Source organism: Ursus arctos, unplaced genomic scaffold, assembly GCF_023065955.2.
Source record: "Ursus arctos isolate Adak ecotype North America unplaced genomic scaffold, UrsArc2.0 scaffold_23, whole genome shotgun sequence".
Taxonomy (NCBI): Eukaryota; Metazoa; Chordata; class Mammalia; order Carnivora; family Ursidae; genus Ursus; species Ursus arctos.
Genome location: NW_026622908.1, coordinates 11,434,949 through 11,458,543, shown reverse-complemented (window position 1 = coordinate 11,458,543; position 23,595 = coordinate 11,434,949). Strand labels below are relative to the sequence as shown.

General features: G+C 40.4%; 1 long non-coding RNA gene across 1 annotated transcript in view; it reads left to right on the top strand.

Annotated features, from left to right (window-relative positions):
• The first annotated feature begins 1,074 nt into the window (after positions 1-1,074).
• Positions 1,075-23,595, top strand: part of LOC123001773 (uncharacterized) — a 76,536-nt gene continuing 54,015 nt past the window's right edge. Inside the window, exons 1-2 of the long non-coding RNA XR_006411028.3 lie at positions 1,075-1,159; positions 11,112-11,306. This is a non-coding gene — a long non-coding RNA (uncharacterized LOC123001773). The remainder of the gene's footprint in view (positions 1,160-11,111; positions 11,307-23,595) is intronic.

Here is a 23,595-nt window from a genome sequence, read left to right as displayed (position 1 = left end):
GTGAAATCAAATCTTCCTGGATGTTGCTCCAAGTCCAGGTAGTTCGACCAGAATAAGACAGTGTCTGAGGCCTCAGTAACCATTTTTGCTTTACCATTTGTATCTTGTAATGGATATAAGGTTTTCTTTTTTAATTGACATTCTTGGGGTGCCTGTGTTGCTCAGCCCGTTAAACATCCGCCTTCAGCTCAGGTCATGATCTCGGGGTCCTGGGACGGAGCCCTGCCTCCGGCTCCCTACTCAGTGGGGAGTCTGCTTGTCCCTCTCCCTGTGCCCCTCTCCACACCCCATTCCTGCTCTCTCTCTCTCAAATAAATAAATAAAACCTTTTAAACAATCGACATCCTTCGTCGAGTGTCTAATAAATGCTAAGTACCAGGCTAGGTGATACACACACACATACATCCGTACACATTACGCATGTTAGTGTCACAGATCATTCTCTTCAGTAGTTTTAGTGTTTCTTGCTTATTTACTTTTATTTTTACTCAGGAAACTGAGGCAGAGAAGCATTAACTTCCCAAGTGACACATCGTAGGCCACAGAGCAGCAGTCTGCCTGATTCTGGAATCTGTGGTTGTATGCAAACTCACAGCTGCCTACCTTTACTGCGGCTGCGGCTGGAGAAGGTCTGGAACGTCAGATCTCAGACGCTACCATTTTAGCTGTTTGTGAAGTTCAGATACCACCAAATTTCTTACAGCTTGGAAATAATCCTCTCAAGGCATGACCACTCAGGGTATGTGATTTAATAAGGTTCCATTTGTGTTAGCACAATGCAGCTGCATGCGTGGGCTTGATTGAAAACTGCAAAGTGGAGATTTTGGTGCCGTCTCGTGCGGAGTAAATTTGTGCTGCCAACTGAATCTGGGACATGGTGTGTTTTCTGAGAATTGTCAAAACGCATTTCATATTTATGGTTTAGATGAGGAGCCATGAGAAGTCCTATAAACACATCTCATGTTTCTTAGTTGGGTATTTACAGCCTGGTAGGTTGGATACTGTGGAAGCTGCCAGATCCTCAGGAAGTGGCAAGGGTCTAATGACAGGGGAAAGGGTTACGTGGGAGCCCCGTGTGGAGAAGAGGGAGAGGAGAGAGATGAAGGTGACCGACTCTCTGCAAGGCTCCGTAGCTGGTGACCTTCGGTGACAGGAGCTGGTATGTCAGCTAGAGACCACGCAGTGGTGAGCATTCATGCTCCATAGTTCAGGGCTCCTGCTGATTGACTTCCAGGGTCAGGGGAGAGTCTGTGTTCACCAAGGCAGGGCTCACAAATTGGCCCAGTGCATTGCGGGAATGGGTTCTTTCCCTCAGGGATTGTGCCAGAGGCTGGATATTTAATGACAAGGGCTTTCATTAGAAAATTGATGATTTTCTTATGGTGCAGTGATTCTAACTGCAGCCTCCTCTCCAAAGCCATGGGGGGGGGGGGCAGCGAGGGTTGGGGAGAGAGAAGACAAAGGAGAGGTTTCCACGCTGCCCCTGTTAATAGTGAAGTGTGCATGCTAACCATTCGTAGCAGGCTCCAGGAGACAGCTTGTACAGAGACCGACCTGATAAATATACACAGAAACTATGAGAATCCGTGCTAGGTACTGGGTTGAGGGAAGGGGTGGGGGCGACGAGTGAGAGGAGTTTCCCGTCCTCAGATTTTACTCTCCCCAAGGAGATAAAACAGATACACAAATGACTGGAGTAGAAAGCTGAATAAACGAATTGCCAGGGGAGGATTCAGACACATTCACTGAATCTCTCCTAAGCACATTCGCAGGTTCCCTTGTTTAATCTGCACAACAGCTCTGTGTGGAAGAGATTATTATCAGACTTCCTTTCCTGGAGAGGAAACGAAGGCCTAGGGAAGTCGGTTGGCTGATCACTGGTTGAACCAGACTTCAGAATCAGGACCCCCAAAATAGAATGCGTCTCAGGTGCCTTTAGGCTATGATGTTATACAGGCAAAACGGGAAGCAGAGCCGGAATTGGAAGGAGGGTGAGATCCTCTCCAGTTGAGGGCAGAAGGCCTTTAATGGAAGTGGCATTTGAGACTTGGGCTTCCAATCAGGAATATAATTTTGGAAAGTGGAAATGAAGGAGTATTTGGAGTAGGGGTAGGGGAGTAGAGGGTGGTCTGATAAAGGGAAGAGGCAAATAGCACTATTTAACCTTTCAATGATAAATATTATTAAATATTAATATAACAAGATTTCAGTATTTCCTAGTGATATTTTTCAATTAATTTTTATTGTGAATCCCAGCTTTTCCAGATGGTGTCTAGTTTCTAAGCCCCTCGGGGGCGAGGATTGTGATTTATGTTACATTCTTTGCTCTCTGTCTTATGTAGTGTGAGCTCATTACAATTAATCCGACAATTCTCAAAAATTTAGAGCTGCTGAATTGGGAAAGGAGCTGAGATATCTGAGCCAACAGTCTTGTGTTACATTTGGGGGCCTTACAGTGATGAAAGCTAACTGACTTATTCAAGGACAGAGGAGGTTGTACAGCTTTCATGTGATACTGTGGTGGTGATGATGATGATGATGGAGAAAATGAAGGACGAGGAGAAGGAGGTGGGGAAGGAAGAAGAAAAGAAAAATGCACTTGGAGTAACTCATCCTTTTTCCACTGGACAAGTTCTTGGAGATGGTTTTCCTGAGAATGGTCACAAATTCACCCTGATCTACCCATTTGATCTTTTCACAGGTCCCTATTATAATAAAGAGGGTGGGCCAAAGGGAGAAGAACATAGCTTCTTATTGTGAAGGAACAAAAGCAAAATGGTTTATTTAAGACTATGAACAGATGGCCTCAGCTGCCTTCAAATATGAGTTCTAGAAAAACATAACACTCATAGCAATTGTTCATTAAAGGTTTCAAGTGACCATAACAGGCCTCAAACATCAAATTCTTTCCTCCTTCAAAGCTTCTCCTCCATTTCTATCATGATATTGGAATTTTCAGGTTGTCCTCTTTTATGTCTGATATCTGCTTTTCCGGTGTCTTTTGTGGGAGGCATACCTAGATTTGAATTCCTATGTCATGATTTACTAGCTGTGTGATTCTGAGATAGATATTGAACCTGTTGGAACCTGAATTTTCTCATCTATAAACTGATAATAGCATACTATCAAGGAACTGTGACAAGTGCCTAATACAGTGCCTGGCACATTATACACTGTCAGTGAATGTTTCTTCCCAGACATACTGTTGGTCCATTTAAAGGCAAGTCCTTTTATTGCTTAGATCACTTCACCCCATTTATGTATAGCCCAAATCTGTGCTTTTTAATTTCTTTTACACCTTTCTCATATGATTCTCACATTAGGCCGTTATAGCAAGAAGGGCGTGTATATTTTCCAGATGGTCAAGTAATCCTAGAGAGGTCAAATGGTTTACATAAGACATCATCACAAATCAATTCAAAAGCAGAATTGGAATCCGAGTCTCCCTGATTCCTCTCCTCAGGCATTTCCTCCCACCCTAGGTCAACTCCCTTTCTTGGAATATTTGGAGACTTCTAGGAAACAGCACTTCCCTCATTTAGTTACCTGAGCCAGTTGACTCTTACTTGGCTACGCAGGAGACCCTGCCTGGAGTGGTTCAAGCTAATTCCATTTCTGACAAACATTTGCAACTATACGACTTTAAGTGACCTAGCCTGAGTTAGTGTATATTTAATATACTCAGTGCATACGATCCTGCCTCTTGTTCATGCTGTTGAGCGTTCTGCTTTGCTACAGTGTCAACTCCTTGATTTCATGGATATGACTTCTGATTTCGGGCATAAATGGTGCTATTAACCCGAGTTTGGAGTCCACATTTGACATTGATAGTATTAGTTCTGGATCCTCAATAGTCCTTTGTAGTTCTAAGTTACATTTCTCTGCATCAAAGTGTTAGCACCCAGTCATCTCCCTAAGCAAACTGTAAGGCCTTGGGAAGTATTTCTGTCTTCATTTATTTATGTAGTAAAAATATGTTCTGTAGTAGGGAAAGGAGTTCCTATTAGGTCAGTTGACCTACAGTCGTCCTGGCTCTCCAGACCTTAGGTAAGTCAGTCCTTCTGACATCCAGCTATTGCTCTGAAATGTAGATCTGAATATCTGTCCCAATAACCTCAAATAGCTTTGTGTCAGTTCCAGAGGAGGTAAAACATGAGAATCCTTTGTAAACACGAAATTGCATTACAAAACGGGAAGTATCTTCAGCGTAAGGAGACCGAAGACGGGAATGGTTGTAACTTCACCCTAGAGAGACAATGTGCATAGTGGTTTAGCTGGGAGTTGGTGAAATCAGGTGATTTGGGTTTGAATTCTGATTCTATAGTTTGCTAGGTGTGTAATTTCAGGCAAGTTACCTAATGTCTCTATCCTCCAATTATTTTCTTCATTTCCTAGATAAATAATAGGAATATAATAAAAGCAATTATAGAGTTATGTTAAATCAAATGGCTTAATATGTAAAGTACTTGGGAAGATGAAAGGCCCATAGTAACTTCTCAGTAAACATTAGCACCCAAGCCCTGAGATCACTTTTATAACAAATTTAAACACATTTGTGACTAGAATAGAAAAATTGATTTTAAAAGCCCTTCCGTGGGGAGTGGGAGATACAGGCTTCTAGTTATGGAATGAATAATTCAGAGGAAAAAAGGATACAGCATACGGAATATAGTCTGGGGTATCATAATAGCATTGTATGGTGACAGATGCTAGCTGCATCTGTGGTGAGCAGAGCATAAGGCATAGAGACATTGAATTACTATGTTGAACACCTGAACACAATGTACACAATGTCACATTGTAGGTCAACTATAGCTCAATAAAAAATAAAGAATAAATGAATAAACAAATAAACAAACAAATAAATAATAAAAAAGCCTTTTGACCCTTGTGCAGTGACTGAAGATTCATGTAAAGTTCACCCAGATCAGATGTTCTCTGCTGAGAATCTAGGACACTTGCATGTGGGTTTTTGAGCACTCTGCAGCTAGACCCACAGCATCCACAGGAGAATACTAAGGTGGAGACAAACAGAGAATAGATCCAGGAAGTGGACAAAGGTTTCCTGTAGAAGCCACGTTGACTTTTGGCTAGGAATAGCACTGTACCCACCAATACACCTTCAGTGCCATGGAGCAATTTGAAATCTTAAAGTTCATGCAGAAAGATCTCAGGTGGACCTCTATACCAAGTTGGCTTACTTTCAATTAAACGAAACAAGATTTTTCTACCATTTGAACTTTTCTAAAACTTGTAGGCAATAAAGTTATTTGTACTCGAAAGTATAATATTTGAAAATCCAAAAAGATTAGGAGTGAAAAAGACCCTAAACCTCATCTAAAGAATGGGTAGTCATTCTTTAATCAAAGTATCATCAATCAAGTTCAGGCGAGGATCTAGCTCTTCCTGAGTGCATGTCAAGTGACCCATTATGACTATAATTTGCTGTCTAAACATGCTTGTCTCGTTTTAATAATTCTAAATTCTGGCATTCATAAAATACATATACTGTTTTTATAGCTGACTCACACCTAACATTTCCTACACTGTCCTAAAGTGTTGAGGCCATGTCGAGAATGGAGAGAGTAGGGACCAAAACGTCAACACAAGAGCATCCTGAATTCCTCTCCTCCCATGGAGCAATGTCCTCTGAGAGAAAGCCAGAGACCACAGTGGCTCCCACATATTAGGAGATTGAAATGGTAATCAAAACCCCCCAATAAACAAAACTCCAGGACCAGATAGCTTCATTGGTGAATTCTACCAAACATTTCAAGAAAAATTTATATCCATCCTTCCTAAACTCTTTAAACAAAATAGAAGAGGGAACACTTTCAAGTTCATTTTACAAGGCCAGCATTGCCATCATACCAAAAGCCAGACGAGGACACTACAAAAAAGAAAAATATGGGCCAATATTCCTAATGAACGTAAAAGCAAAAATCCTCAATAAAATATTAGCAGAACAAATTCAACGGTATCTTAAAATGATCATTCACCATGACCAAGTGGGATTTTTTTCCTGATGCAAGGATGGTTCAATTATTCCAATTGATAAATGTGATATACCACATTATTAAAATGGAGTTGGATTGTAAACTGGCCCAGCCACTGTGGAAAACAATATGGAGGTTCCTTGAGAACTTAAAAATAGAATTACCGTATGATCTAGGAATCCTTCTTCTGGGTATATATATCTAAAGGAAACAAAAACACTATCTTGAAGAGATATCTGCATGTTCACTGTGATGTTATTTATAATAGACAAGACATGGAAACAACCTAAGTGTGCACTGACAGATAAATGGGTAAAGAAAATGTGATAGATAGATAGATAGATAGATAGATAGATAGATAGATAGATACATATGTCATACATACATACAATTGAATATTATTCATCCTTTAAAAAAAAAAGGAAAACTCTGCTATTTGTGATAACATGGGTAAACCTGGAGGCCCTTAGGCCAAGTGAAATAAGCTACAGAGACAAAGACAAATACTTATATGTAAGTGGAATTTTTTTTAAGTAGTAGAAATTGCAGAAACAGAGTAGAATGGTGGTTGCTGGGGCTAGGGTATGGGGGAAATAGGGAGAAGCCTGTAAAAGGGTACAAACTTTCAGTTATAGAATGACTGAGGTCTGAAGATCTACTGTATAATACGGTGGCTGTAGTTGATAATGTTGTATCGTGTAATTGAAATTTGCTAAGAGAGTAGAACTTGTATTCTCACCAAAAAAGAAAAAAAAAAAAGGTAAATATGTGAGGTGGTGGGCATGATAATTAACTCAATGGTAGGTGTCCTTTCACAAGATACGCATATATCGAATCATCATATTATATACTTTATGTTACAATTTGTCAATTATATCTCAGTGAAGCTGAAAAAAATGAAATCTTGTCTTTTTCTTTACCACTGAGCGTATATATTGAACTACTTTTAGGACTCCAACAAGCTTCTTCACCCTCATTTTTAGATGATGACTACTTATCCTTCAAGACTCAACTTGCAAGAGTTTTCCAGAAGGCCTTACTTGACCTCCTTCCTACTCCAACACCCTGTACCTGACCTAACATAGCATGTATCACACTGAATTGCAATTGGACTCTTTACTTCTATTTTTGCCAAACTGGACCGTGAACTCCATTCAGTGAGGGAACTATCTTTGTCCATATTGCACCACTGAAGCCTAATGCAGAGTCTAATACGTAGTAGGTTCTCAGTAAACATTTATTAAATGGAAGAGTGAATGAACATAAGCATATCATGCACGGTGGAAGATTAGTTGCTTCCCACTAGAGTTTCAGGGAGTCTGGTCCAATTCTATAATTTTCGAGAGAGAATGACTACTCTCCATAGTCTTACCGCATCCCCATTTATGGAACTATCCTTTATCTATCAAAGGGAACATGAGCTAGGCATGGACTTGAGATACAATGGTAGAAGGGAACTTAATGGCTCAAGTTTTATACAGAGGGGGTAGATTAATCCAAGCAAGGAACATTTTATTTATGTCCAGAGGTCTGGAAAGATTGAGTAAGATTTATCCCTAGATACATTTTTCTATATAAATGATTGTGGCCTGCATGAGCACAATGGCTTGTTATCCCGGATTGGAAGTTTTGGGCAAGCGAGATGGGTCCTTTGGAGGTATGTGCTGCCTGTGGAAATGACTGAATAAGACTTGCTCTGGTCAGGACATCTGGGTGGCTCAGATGGTTAAGCATCTGCTTTCGGCTCATGTCACAATCTCAGGGTCCTGGGATTGAGTGCTGCTTCGGGCTCCTTGCTCAGTGGGGCGCCTGCATCTCCCTCTGCCTGCCACTCCCCCTGCTTGTGCTCTCTCTCTGTCTCTGATAAATGAATAAAGTTTTGCTCTGGTCTAATAGGTACGGATGGGTCTAGGCAACTCTACTGCTATACTGTCACAGCTCCATGGTCTTCATGTTTTTCAACTACATGATACAGGTAGAAATTATTAGAGAACAAGATTACCTTTGATTACTACCCAGAAAATTGGTGAGATGGATAAGTCTCTACAGATGGTGTGATTTTATGGAGGATTTAGAGTTGCTCTTGTCTTTTCCTGCTTTTAAAATAGATCTTACTCTGTCTCCTGGAATTTGTTTCCTATAGATTGTGAATTTTTGAACCAGAGTATGGAAAGAGTTTGCTTAAACAGCAATAAAACCAAACCATACCTAGCTACGTCACCTAAAACAATGCAGTATACTTCGTTTCCATCTTCCTGACAAGAAGGGAGATTTTAAGCCTCCAAAAGAAGTAATTGTAAAGATTTGTGAGTTCTTCAGATTGAAATACATTATACTACAGTAACTTTTTAAAAAAGATTTCATTTATTTGTTTGAGAGATAGCAAGAGATAGCAAGAGAGAGCATGAACTGGGGGTGAGGGGAAGAGGTACAGAGGGACAAAGAGAAGCAGGCTCCCTGCCGAGCATAGAGCCTGATGCAGGACTCCATCCCAGGACCCTGGATCGTGACCTGCCCCGAAGGCAGATGCTTGACTGACTGAGCCACCCAGGTGCCCCTCCTGCAGTAATTTTTTAAATAAAAGAATATTTCATATTTTCAATACACTTTTTAATCATTTCCATATTCCATATGTCTTCTGTGAAGCTAGAAATGAACGAATTCTTTCAATAATCAAACTTTAATAATAGGGACTGGCATGAGCTCAACTTGTAAGAAATTGCTCAGTGAGCTAATATCAGGTAGAATTGGAACAAAGGCATCTATTTCTCATCCTCTAGACCATGTTACAGTTATCAGCACTGTAACTGATGATGATAGTGGGTTAGTCTAATAGCAGAAAGCTTTAAAATGTCTTCTCCATATTTAAATCCTCATGATGTCATTTTTCTTTCTAATACATCCTAGCAGAAAATTTCTGTAGGTCTTCATTTTAGAAGTTGCATGTGGTGGAAATGAGTGATTTGGAGAAAACCTAGAAAGAAAATTGGGATTAATTGGGAGTATAGGGTTCCCCACTGTCAAATGTGAATTAAAACTCCATCCAAGCACCCGCATGTTAGAACATTTCCTATGCTTGATCCATTCCATAACATCACTATTGAAATCATCTCCATTAACAGGAGTTGGGATTCAGCTATTAAACCTTGTTTGGAAGTTACAAGGTAATTTGGCAAGCCAAGGAAGGCACTGAAAAGTTGCCTTTCAGAGAATATCCCACCAGAGCTCAGAGTTTCTGCTTTTAAAAAGCCACCAGAGTTATGTGGGTCTTTAAACATCTTAACTTCTGGATTATTCCACTTCGACCCATTGACCAGCCTCCTGAGAAATGAACTCCTGAATCCAGGTGAGTTTTTCAAGGCTAGAGAGACTTCGTGATAAAGTTGTTGGGACTTAATTAAGATTCTGATCTCCAGAACTGTCCTTTGGTAACAGAGAGTACCAGGCTCTCCAAGCTGGGCTTGTTGGGGAAGGAGGAGGAGAGAGGCTTTGACGTACATTTTTCTATAAATACAAACACGTCCTCTTCAGTCGCATATAGTTTTGCACACTTGGCTCACTGACTCCACGTCCTCACATCACCATCTCTAAAGCTTCTATGTTTTGAACACTTCCCTCTCTAATGTCATTTGTCCCAGAACGTTGCCCACCCCCCACTCAGTGTCCCATTGCTTAATTTAAACAGCCACCGCCATCCCCCCGCGGCATTTCACTTGCCTCCTTCTCTTGCTATTTTCGCAAAGTGAGTAACTTGCCACGGTCTCTTTTGATATCATTTTGTAGTGTCCTGTGTATAGTTTTATTATTTCTCTTCTGTTAGAAAGAATCTTTCAATTTACTTCTTTCTGCGTTTAAAACTGTCCAGAAGACCTCATTTGTCATGGGAATAGGCCAATGGATGAGATGAGAATCCTAGTGTGTCTGAATTAAAGGGTACTTAGAATTCCCAAATGCCCTTCCCTTTATGGATGAGGGAACAGTGTCCCAGAGGGACTGGGTGATTTGATGAATGGCAGCTAGAGCACTGGTCGCAAAACAAATGCTTGAACCAGATCTTCCCATTCCTGTGGTTCTCAGAGTTTGATTCTTAATCTGCACAACGAATACACATTCTATTAAAGTTCATTTCTTTGAACTTTGTGTTGTCATTATAGAGTAATAATAAGCAATGTTTCTGTCTTTTATCGACAGTAAACAATATGTAATGATAAGGCCATATGCCTTTTCAATGATTTTTTAATATCAGAGTTTATACATTGAAACAAGTACCAGATTTCTAGGTACTTCCATTTTAAGTATATACTTATCCAAGTAGTGTGGAATTTGTTTAGAATATTGACGTTTTAATGACTTTTTAAAAACTTTTTTAAAAAGATTTTATTTATTTATTTGAGAGAGAGAAAGAGAAAGAGAGCATTGGCAGGGGGAGTAGCAGAGGGAGAAGCAGACTCCCCACTGAGCAGGGAGCCTGATGCGGGACTCGATCCCAGGATCCTGGGATCATGACCTGAGTAGAAGGCAGCCGCTTAACTGACTGAGCCACCCAGGCTGCCTTTAATGACTTTTTAATATCAGAGTTTATACACTGAAACAAGTCAGAGTTTTCTAGGTAGTTCCCTTGGAAATGTATGCTTATCCAAGTAGCGTGGAATTTGCTTAGAACACTGTTTGAAGTGAAGATGATTCAAGTACTGGAAATATTTCGAGCAGAAAAATGAACAGTTTCTAATGCCCTGGAGATTTTACCATGAATGGGTGCGTTGTATTAGGATAAGGAGAGATTTCTCACTCTTCTCATGTGAAAAATGCACAGCTGGACCAGGGGGGGATTAGAGGAGAAACTCTTTTAAGTCCTCTCCTGCTGGTGACTTCCTGTAAAGCAAAAAGGAGACTCAAAGCCCACAACATATTTGTATTATGAAAGGGTCACTGAAGTTCCTTCCTTGGGCCTTAAATAGGATTGTTATAAATATGGAGACACAACCAAACACAAGATGCTTATGATGTAGAATTATATATAAAGAAAGAGTTAAATGAGGACAAGAGGGATAGAGACATATTTTTTTTCGAGGGCACACTTCACAGTGGACAATGACTTTGTGCTTTTTTTTTCAGAATCAAATCTGACAGCCTAAGTGCTACACTCCCTGGGAGCTGCTTTTCTGGAACAGATCTGAATATAGAAGACTGAGTTCAAACCTTGATTGCCTGGAATTGAAACTTCCATGTAAAGAATTGTTCTGGAACATAGACTTAGTTCAATCTTCAGATCCTATGACGTAAGAAACCTGCAGAGAATAAATCTCTAAGGTAAAGGTATTTGTTTTACACAAAAATACATATTTATTTCTGAATTGTTCCTACCCCTTGTGGATTTAAATAAATATAACTCAAGAATCTTTTGGATAGTTAAAAAAAAACCCACGGTCTCAAATTTATGTATTTTCTGCACTTCTTTCACTTAATGGATGTAAAGATCATTTATTTAGTAGTGGGGAAAAGAGCAGACATTGATTTTTCATTTGGAAATAATATGGGCTTGAGTAACAGAGAAGAAGTGATTTTCAGATTTGAGGAACTACCAACTATTTCAGAAATAAATCAGTTCAAGATCTTCATTTTGTGGATAAGGAAATTGACACCTGGAAAGGTGATATGATTGCCCAGGGTCAGAGAGAAGTCTAGTCACAGAGCTGGAATGAATCTCTATGTTCAGATATTTTGTAGCAACACAGGATATGTGTGTAATGATTTATCAACGTGGATCAGGTTGTTTGGTGGAGAGGGGCTTTCTCGGTTCTGGTATACTATGGAGACATATACATATGTGTGTGCGTGTGTGTGTGTGTGTGTCCATAATTAATTTTCTACTTGTATCAAACCTTTGGGGAACTCTTTCTCAGTGTTTGTAATTTCTAGGCACTATCCAGTGACCTTGGACTAAAACTTAAATATGATATTTAAAGTCTGCATCTCATTGTATCTCTGGGTTTCTCACATAGGAATCACAACAGAGGGCCAAATTGTTAGTTTTACCTTGGGGAAACAGTGAGGCAGGGGCAAGGAACAAGAGAAGGGAGCAAAAGAAGGGAGAAAAATTCTTTTAATTCTAGTCTTACGGTGCACTGAAAGTACCCTGATAAAACCCAGATATCTTTGGGAAGGTTTGCAGCTCAAGCTCACACAGCCAAAAATGTTTCTATATTCCCTAAACTCCCAGGTGTTCCAATATCTGGAGTCTTCCCAGCAGATGTCTTAGTGGGTTAGGGTGTACGTCCATAATTCATACCTGGAGTTGGTGAGAAAGGAACAGGATGGATGCCTCGAATAGAGAGGAAAGAAATATTATATGGCAAGGAACAAGCTCCAAGCAGAGAGGCGAGAGATCTTCAGAGATTTCACATTCTTGTCAGCTCTTGTGCCCACCCATACTTCTTAATTTCCAGGCTTCCTAACCCTTTCAGGTCCTCCTATACTTCAGACTGCAAATTAATGAGATCATCTGAAGAAGATTTTGTAGCCAAGGAAATTGATGCCTAGAAAGGCTAAGTAACTTGCCCAAGGTCACTAAGCAGGGGCATTTGTAAATGTGATTTTGGAGTCTCTCCCATTTACCAACAAAAGTCCAGGGGCCTGATTGGACTTGGTCTTCTCACACGTCCTTTAGTGGGAGTGGCAGTAGCCTCCATGTAATGTCTTCCATTATCATTGTCATTCAGACTCTGTGCCTTTGATTTCTTAGTCTAGTTGCCTATTCTGTTGATGGACTCTGTTTTCCATAGATACCCAATCAGTGGCAAAGTCATTCTTCCAATGGGAACACAGAAAGATGTGGGGCTTGGTCTCTGCTCTTGAGCACAAGACTTTAGTTTTGTGCTGTTAGGTAGACCAGGAAGTGTCACAACAGTCTGAGGAAAGTTTCATAGACCTGGAAGACAGGTGACCTAAGATCTAGATCCAGATCTGAATGAACTAGAACAACCACTTAACCTCTCTCGGTCTTCATATACAAATTAAAGATATTAAATAAAAGCTGCAGTGAGGATGAAATCAGAAGATATATGTTACCTAGGATGTTGTAGGCACTCAGTAAATACATTAGCTCCCCCTCCCCATCCCTGACTACCTCACTCATTATTTTGAGGCTGGAATGATGTAATAGAGGTGAAGACATGTCAAGAAGTTAAAATGTACTTTACAAGAATTGGAAATCACTTTTCTTTATCTGAATCATTGGAGAAGTTAAAAATTGCCTTCTCTGAAATGGCATTTAAGATAAATCTTCTGGTTGCGAAGCAATTTTAATCCAAAGAACATTTGCCTACCAGATAAATATAGCAAATCATTGTGAGAGATGAGGTTGAGTTTTTCCGTATTTGCCCTAATGCTTCCAAACAAAATGGTAACGGTTCTGATAAGTTGTCCATATCTACAGCGTGCAGCCCCATCTATCTCGCCTGTCTTTGAACTTGGGAAACATTTTAATCAGGCCCAGGCTTTTTGTTGAAAGGAATTTGCCTGTAAAGGAACTACTTGGTTTCTGGCTATGCTGTGGGATTCTGTTTTATGTTCAAAACTGTCAGGTGTCCTGGGTTCTCAGTGATATTTATTTACTTTTCATACTGGAGGTTGGGCTTGGAGCACATAAGCACTCTTGATGTTCAGCTAGAGCATTGAATTTGTACCCTTTCTTGAATATTTTAACACCATTTAGGAGCTACTACTGTAGGTAAATGGCTTGCAAAAACCACCATGACAATATTTTCTTGCATATTTGCTTTTTGCAAGCATATATATTTAGAGCAGGAAAAAGACATTCTTCAATCATTTCCTGCACCTTTTTTTTTTTCATGTTTTGAAATAGTAACTGATGGTACTAAAAGAGACTTCTCTGAGCAGAATGTGTATTATTTATGCTAGAAAAGAGCAAAGGTTAAATTGAGGGATTGTCCAGTGCTGGAGGTGTTGCTCCTCTCTTCCATCCGAGCTGCCTCTTTTTCTTTCATTTCTCAGCATCTCCTGTGTCTGAGCAAGAAGGACAGTTCTCTCCGGCTGCAATACACTTTTACTGTGTAGTCCTTCCATCAATAGCATTTCAGTTTCAAACTAGAACTGTGAAAGGAAAGACACCCAACTTGTAACTATTGGAAATGGTTTTCCTTGAGGGACATTCACAGTCTCTGTTGAATACATCTTCGTTCTTCGTTGTAAACCACAGAAACTGTCTTTGGTTAACTGGAACTGAGAGGGAATGAATAGAAAAAAATATGATGGAGATCAAAAAATCTAAAGGAAGGATAAAAGATGAACCTTAGTAAAATGGCCAAAGACCAAGCAGAGGGCCAAACACCAACTAAAGTAGCATCAAAAGGGGCGCCTGGGTGGCACAGCGGTTAGGCGTCTGCCTTTGGCTCAGGGCGTGATCCCGGCGTTACGGGATCGAGCCCCACATCAGGCTCTTCCGCTATGAGCCTGCTTCTTCTTTTCCCACTCCCCCTGCTTGTGTTCCCTCTCTCGCTGGCTGTCTCTATCTCTGTCGAATAAATAAATAAAATCTTTAAAAAATAAATAAATAAATAAAGTAGCATCATTGGAGCCACCTACTTAAGGGGCCATGGCAGCTGCCATTGGAGATTGAGTGCCAGAGCTGGATCCATAATGCCCCAAGCAGTGAAATAAATTCTCAACTGTCTTTTCTTCTGTGTGCCATTCACTCCAGAATCAAATTCTCCATGGCATCCTATTAAATAAGACTAAGTCACATGCCCAGGCTCAGCTTTCAGCTACTGTAAGTGAGCAGTGGGGGCTTTGCTTCTTACCAAGACTCCAGAAATGGACGATTCCATAGTTCAAGGAATTGTGTTCAGATGTTTTGAGCAGCCAAGATCCACTACATTCTACTTAAAACAGCATTTGTGGGAACTTCTACTTCTGGGATGCTTGAGTTGAACACTTCTCCTAAAGCAAGAGTGCCATTTAGAGAGAACCAGGCCAGTGTGCCTACCCCCATCTCCTGAATCATGGCTCATAGATTCTGCCCAGGGAGATAGCCAGGCCTTGAGAACAGAGAGCTCCAAAGTTCTCCTTAAAGGAAATTCAAGCCTCAAGGAAATTGGAAAAAATGTAGACTTGGGTGATAAACAATTAAGAGGCCCACAGTTCCATGAGAATGGTAAGCTAAACCACTGGCCAACTATTCGCCAGAGAGAACCAGGGAAAGAGGCAGCTGAAACAAGCCCTTGAGGGGTCCAAGTCAACCTCAAACAGTGGCTTCAAAACAACCCTTCCAAAAGAGCCCAAATTTAATTGAATCAGACTGTGCAGAAATTTATGACCCAGAGAATTGTCAAAAACAATTAAGAATCAGCCGGCATTTGGAGCCCAACAGCTGCCCATGATCAGGGAAAATGGCAGTCAAGGATAGCTCAAAGGGAACACATGCAAGACTGTATCCTCACAGGAGCAAGGGAGGTCTCACACTGTGAGGGAAATAGACTAAGCTAGAATAGTCTAGCCTGTCATTAAACAAATAAGCTAGCAAACAGCGATGGCAAGCTTCAGAGTCAGGGGGTGGGGGTGGGGGGTGAGGGAGGGGCAAGGTGGGTGTTGGGTGGGGATCAATATCCAGAGTTGTTGCAATATATTTTCTAAAATGTCCAATTGTCAACAAAAAATTACAGGACATACAAAGAAACAGGAAAGTGGCTCATACCTAGGGGAAAAAAGCAGGCAACAAAAGCCTCTGAGAATGCCCCGATGTTAACTTTAACAGACTTCAAAGCAACCATTATAAATGCGTTCAAATGATTTTTAAAACTCCATACTTCAAGGTATGATAACACAAAGGAGGTGGATGGGAGTAGAGCTATATATATTCAGATCTGCAGAAATAAATGAATAGAACCAGAAGTGATAGTAAGAAGAGTAATATAACAAATGTTACAAATAATGCTTGCTCTCTCTTCTCTTAGCTTTACTGAAAGGCATCATACTTAAATAAAGTGACAATTATAGCAATGTATTGTTGAGTTTGCACCATATATAGGCACAATATATATAAAAATAATGGCGTGAAAAGGGTAAGAGGGAATAGGTCTATAAAGGTATAATGTTTCTATATCTCACTGGAATTAATTTAGTATAAATCCAGAGTCTGATAAGTTTAGATGTATGTGGTAAGCCCTAGAGCTACCGCTAAGAAAATATCTAAAATATATATAGTAAAAAAATCATTAAACATTATAAATTTTATAATGTATAAACATTACACTAGAAAAAATTCACTGAATGCAAAAGAAAGCAGCAAAAGAGAAATAGAAAAAACCAAAAATGATATGAGACACAGGAAACAAAAAGTAAAATGACAGATATAAATCTAACTACATAAACATTTTAAAAGCATGTAATTCTTACTATATATCTCAATTAAAGCTGCACAGTAAAAACCCCAACTTTATAGAGATGGTGACTTTCCCAACCAAAGGGTTCCCCACACGCACATTTTCTAGTAATGTAAGCAAAATGAAATAATGTTCAAATTGGTAAAATATGATTAGAGTATGAAACCCTAACAAAAATCGTCAGTGACAGATGTTTTATTTTCTTTGCAATGAATCAAACTTTCCAGAGCAGGGAACAAATTACCAATGCCACATAACCAGATAGAAAAAGAAAAAACAATACTTGACTGCTTCATTTTCAACCAATTTCAGGATCCATTTATAATAATGGCAACACTTACATTGTACTCTCTGGTAGCAAGGACCCTTCTAAGAGCTCTCCATGCATTAACTCATTTAATTCTCAAAACTGAGGCAAGAACTGTTCCTGTATTGCCCCCACACACACACACCTTTTTCTTTCCAGATGAAGAAATGGAAGCACAGAAAGGTTAAGTGATTTTCCTAATATCACACAGCCAGGAAATGGTGGGGCTGGAATTTGAACTCAGGCAGTCTGGCCTTAGAATCTCTGCTGTTAAACACTATATTCTTCATATTAAGGTGTGGTTTTTTATTTTTTCCACTTAAAATCATATTGTTAATGTAGATGACTCTGAGTTGAAACTTAGAATGGTTACATAATTTGATCAAAGTCATGTAAGTAAAATAGAGAACCATTTCCTCAGCACTCAGGAATGTTAGGGGAGGTATGAGACAGAAAGAACCATAGAGACCGTGCAGTCTAACTCCTTCATTTGATAGATGCTGAAACAGAGAACCAAGTCCAAAATCATGTCATTGCTTCATAGTAGAGCTTAACCTTGAATTCCAGAGTTCCTGGGTCTTCATCCCACAGATTTTTTCATCCATAACCAATGGACAAGTTGTAAGAAAGACTTTCTAATGCAATTATCAGTTCACATAATTCAGGAGAATTTTTATTTTTATTTTATTTTTTTTTAAAGATTTTATTTATTTATGACAGAGAAAGACAGCCAGCGAGAGAGGGAACACAAGCAGGGGGAGTGGGAGAGGAAGAAGCAGGCTCATAGCGGAAGAGCCTGATGTGGGACTGAATCCCATAACGCCGGGATCACATCCTGAGCCGAAGGCAGGCGCTTAACCGCTGTGCCACCCAGGCGCCCCCAGGAGAATTTTTAGATAGGTGACAGTCAACACTAGAATGAGTTAGATGGTAAAGGAAAAAGGTCCCTGTCACCAGGTATTTGCAGGGAGAGGTAGATGTAGATTGCCCTTCTGTTAGGGATGTTACAGAAAGGAGGGAAACTAAACTAGATGACCTAAGGCTTGCCCTGACTCACTCTCAAGTTCCATGTTCTGTGATATTTATATGCCTTTGACTTTTCTTTTGAGTGCATCTGTGATGAAAACACATTATTTAAGTGTAAATACAGAAAAGTGGAAAAATTAAAATGTAACCTTAGTTAATTGTGCAACGCATGACCCGCACCACGCCGAAGGTAATGAAAACACATAGCACCGCTAACTCTGTTGTATTTTTCTTCCAGTTCTTTGACACCATCTGTTGTTTGTTTCTTTCCCGTGAGGCAGTCAGATAATATTAATTCTGCTTTCACCCTATTCATACTATTTCGGTGGATTAATAGTAGTTGTAAATATTTTAACGGCTTCGCATCGCATTACACAAAAGTCACAGATAGGTCTGTAGAGCGAGGGTTTGTGTACCGCTTTTAAAGTCTGCAAGTTATCTAAAGGAGAACCTCGAGATTCAATGTGCTTAGTCTTTGTAGTTGGCGATCAACTTGCCTGTCTCAGTCATTGGGCAGTGTAGCCTTTTAGTCATATGAGGCAGGAGCTGTGACATCCTGTGGTAGGTTGAATGGTGGGCCTCCCTGAAAAGATGAGTCCTTGTCATAACCTCCAGAGCCCACAAATGTGGCTCTGTTTGGAAAAAGGGTTTTTGCAGATAGGATTACATGAAGAATCTTGAGATGAGATCATCCTCGTTTGTCCAGGCAGGCCCTAAATCCAATGACTCATGTCCTTATGAAGAGAGGACACAGACACACAGGACAAAGCTGTGTGGAAATTAGGCCAGAGACTGGGGTTTTGTGGTCACCGCCAAGGAATGAATGCCTGAGCCACCAGAAGCTAGGGGAGGGGAGATTCTCCGCTTCGGCCTCCGGAGGGAGTATGGCCCGGCCAACACCTTGCTTTTGGATTTCTTGCCTCCAGAATCACGAGACAGGAAATTTCTGTTGTAAGCCACAGTTTGCCACAGTGCCCTACAGCAGCCTCGGGAAACTAATAGACATCCTTTTGTGCATTTTATCATCATCAGAACTGCCAGTTGGTCATTATCACCTTACTAGCGCAAAAAGGCTGTGTTGGAGCTATATGACCCTAGACTTTGTTAATTATGACACTGAGTATCGAGAAATTCCTTCTGAAGCAAAGAAGTGTCTTTGCCCTGGAGAGCGAAGCTGCTCTCACATAGGGTTGTAAAGAACTGAAACGGATCCCAGCATGAGGGAAAATGGAAGGAGCCAAGGCATACAAAACACAACACTTAAATAACCCAATATCTGGATTATTTAATAAAGGGTAGGGCTTCCTCCTTCCCTCCCTGATTTCTAAATTATTACATATAAATAACCACCCAACTTGATTATCAACAACACATCCTTATCATTTTCACTCATGCAGAGCAGGGTTTCCCATAAATATTCATGGGAAAATTTTCCTTTCACGCATTCAAAATCCTTGGTTGATGGTCTGCTGTTGGATTTCTGGCACTGCTCAATGTCAAGGGCACTGCCGCTGCATCTGAACAAAACATCCCGGCTATCTGCAGACATGCAGCTGTAGATGCAGGCTTCACAGTGTTAGATCAAGAAGGCCAGCATGTATAGAATCCTGCGAGCTGACAGACACACACATGCACGCACACACACACACACACACACACACACACACACACACACACGGTATTTCCCACCCTGGTCTGTGTGGCTATGTTATTGGTGTGGTATCTTTAAGTATGTGGAGAGCCACATACGTGCGCACCCACAGCGTTTCTGGCGGCAGGGATACCTGAACGTGTCTGCAAATAATGTGCATATTCCTTTCAAACACAGTCAAGTATGACGTAAGTGACACTTCTGTTACACCGATTGACATTTCATTATCTAAGTGCCTAGCATTCTTTTCGCTTTGGGATAATTAGTTGTCAGCTCCCCGAAGCAATTACATTTTCGGTGTTACTCTAGTGCTTCAAAGGGCAATGGGATACGTTAAGAAAAAAAACCTTCTATGTAGATCAAACAAAAGCCCTGAGAAAAATGAGCTGATCTCAGAAGGTTAGGTCACTGAAAAAAATAATAAACAAACAAACAAAAAGACAAATAACCCAGCATCTCTTACACTACCCGCAGGAAGGACAAGACAAATTACGTGGACCGGTATCTCATCAGTGAAGTACAGAGTTTGGGCAAGATCACTGAGATTTTTTTCCAGAATTGAGAATTGGTGGTATGCTGAATATGAAGTTTTTATCAAATTGTGGTTACCTCATCTACCCTCAGTAATTGGTATTTAATTTTGTATATCTGTGTGTTCATTATCTCCTCCGAATTTCTAGAAATATATATATATATTTTGCTATTAATTTCTCTCTTCTCAGTAGCTGCATAGCACATATAGAAGAATATTTTTCTTTGGTGCCAGGCCTGGTATTGACTTTTTTAAGTCAGTTCGAACTCACTCTGCAGTGATCTATATAAAGAGAAAGCACCGGGAGAATGGAAATGAAGATACAGATGATACACAAATGTGAAAGGCGTGCGAGTGCACGGGGTCAGGCTTGAAAGGAGGTGGGTGGATATTGGAATGGATTTAAGCTAGTGATGGCCACAGGTACAGTAATGAGGAGTCAGGAAGGGGAGGAAGGGACTGACCCAAGAGGCTCGCCCTCACCTAAGCTGTCAATATAGAAGAGAAATGAAGCGGCCGAGAGCAAGGACCTAAGCGGAGGTGAGTGTGTGTCAGAATGGATACAGCCATAGATTGCTGGAGCTAATTAGGCCCTGGAGAACATCAAATCTAGCCCCTTTCATTAAGGCAACAAATACAAACTTCGTTTTTATTATAGATTAAATGTTGATCTATAGGTTAGATGCTGAGGGTTTAATGGTGAGCAGGAGTAAGATGGCCCCTGCTCTCACTTATGATATGCAATCATCCAGTGGGGAAACAGAGGCTAAAAATGGGGGGTGTGGTAGGTGTCACACAGCTGGTAGGCGTCAGCGTGAGTTCTAGAATTTGGGTCTCTGGAATTTTTTTTTTTTAAAGATTTTTATTTATTTATTTGACAGAGACAGAGACAGCCAGTGAGAGAGGGAACACAAGCAGGGGGAGTGGGAGAGGAAGAAGCAGGCTCATAGCAGAGGAGCCTGATGTGGGGCTCGATCCCATAACGCCGGGATCACGCCCTGAGCTGAAGGCAGACGCTCAACCGCTGTGCCACCCAGGCGCCCCAGGTCTCTGGAATTTTTGAAAAGGCTGCCAGTAGGTGTGAGGCAATAACAGTCACGGGTCAATCCCAACTACCTGGCAGTCAAATGCTATGTGTTTTCATCTGAAGAAATGTGTGCACTGGCCTGCTCTCCTTCAAAGCTAACACAGCTGCCTACGGGGTTTTATGTTCATGGAGCACACAGTCCTTAAAACCCTGACTAAAGAGTGCAGATTCAGCAACTCACCATGTGAACACAGCTTTCTCAAAACTATCCCGGTGTTTAGCCTGACTGACCCCCCCCCCCCCAGATGTCTACCATCAAAGATTCCAACTGTCGACTTTGTAATATTCATTTCTTCCCAAAGACCTACACCCAGCAGGATGCTCTCATGTTGCTGAAATGTGGTTGCTTCTGGAGTAAAAGCATAAAGTTATCGATTATTCTATCCACAGAATTTGCTGGATCAGATATTGGCGGACATTTAGAAATGAGGGGTCAGGCAGCCAGCACTCTCTTTCTTGAGTTGACTGTGTATCTCTGTGTGTCTTTGTAGGAGAAATAGGGTGGGTAAAGGATTGGTAGAAATATTTTCTAGGACATGCTATTCAGAGATGATTAGAATTAGGACATACGCTCGATTTCCTTGTGTTTTATGTGAAGAACATCACGTACAGAGTTTAAAGGAGAACCCGTTAGTTGCGGAACCAGGGCAGTAAATATTCTTCCTCTGAGCCCAGTTGTTTTTTCCGTGTTCCTTTCCCACTGGTTGTTAATGCAAAATTTCACATTGCCCCAAATAGATAATCTTATTGTTAATGCCAAACTGAATGAAAGAGAGATTAAATATTACTGTGTTGATGTTAAGTGCCCCTCGGCTGTCATGGGTGAGTGCCAGCCGTCTCTGCTTAAATACAGGTCTTGGGCATCTGGGTGGCACAGTCAGCTAAGCATCCGGCTCTTGGTTTCAGCTCAGGTTGTGATCTCAGGGTTGTGAGATCAGGCCCTGCATGGGGCTCCGTGCCCAGCGCAGAGTCTGCTTAGGTCTCCGTCTCCCTCTGCCCCTCCCCCAACTTGCACGCGTGCACACACACTCTCTCTCTCAAAAAAATAAATCTTTTTAAAAAATACAGGCCTAGTTCTTCATTGAGAGAATCACTAAGTCAAAATCTAAAATGAGTAATTGCCTTTTTATTTTTATTTAAGCAAAAGAGCTCTCAAAGAGAATTCACACGCATAGCGAAGTCCCAGTATCCAGCCTTTAACAAATATCCTAAAAATATTAGTTGAATAAATAGGTCAAGGGGGGGCACCAGCTGGCTCGGTCAGTAGAGCGTGAGACTGTTGATCTTGGGGTTGTGAGTTTGAGCCTTACTTTGGATGTAGATATTACTTAAAAATAAAATCTTAAAAAAAATTTTGAAAAATAAGCCAAGAGTAGACCTCAAAGAGACTTGTAGGAAGGAGGAGGCAGCATGATACAGTGTAAAGAACAAGGGGACTTAGAGTCATACATTAGGGATATTGGACCATTTACTTAACCTCTTTGAGGTTCAGTTCCTTCATTAAGAAAATTTAGATAATTATACTCATTTCTCAGGACTATTAAGGGCAACTAAAGGAAATAAGACCAGAAAGTCCTCACTCTCATATTAAATGCTATGAAATATGCTTTATAGGTACTAAGTATAATTTCTTGCTGTAATACATTTGACTCTCAGAAGTAGAATATTATTTTATGTAGTGGTTCCAGATTGTGGAAATGCGGATTAACTGCAGGAGAGTCACCAAAGGAACTTGGAAAAATACAGATTCTCAGGTTTCATCCCCAAACTACAGAATTAGAATCTCTGAAGGAGGAGCCTAGGAGTGTCACATTTTTGTTTTCTTTTCTTTTTTCCTTTTTTTTTCCTTTCTTTTTTTTTTAGGAATCTCACTTTTTGTTTGTTGCCCCACACTCTAACATGCAGCCTCCTTTAGGAACATTGATTTTTTTGTATGAATGGAGTTTCCTTAAATAATGATATCCAGATCTGGAGGCTCTGTAATGAAGGTTTCTGTTTTGTTTTGTTTTGTTTTCTGAACACAGATTGTTCTAGGATTAATCTAGATGCCATTTTACATATTATAGGTGCTTAATAAATATTCTCAGCCAAGGACTAAACACACGATTGGGTAAACAGCACCCTTGGTCAAAACCAAATTGACATTTGTTGTTCTATTTCTAAAACAATTTAGGAGGAAACACATGCACACGCACGTACACACACATTTCTCTGGGAAAATATTATATGTTCATAACTTAAGGTGGCTGTGCCAGAGGCAGACACATAAGTAGATTTATGGTTCATCTTTGCAAGTGAAAGATTCAGCTATTTTCCTACCTTCCAAATGACTTCTATAATTGGTCTAAAAACAATGCCTACCATTTATTGGTCAATTACCACCTAAATTATGTGTGCCTAACTAGATTAGGAAACCCATTTTTCTTTTCTTCTCATAGGGCTGATTTCCATGTGTTTGTTTCAATTTTGTCACAATTTCCACAAGATGTATGATTCCGAGCCACAACAAACACGTATTCTTGCCACTTAACTTATAATGTCATTTTCCATTAGGGGGATAACTAGATCTCTTAGTCGAATAGAATGAACTTATATC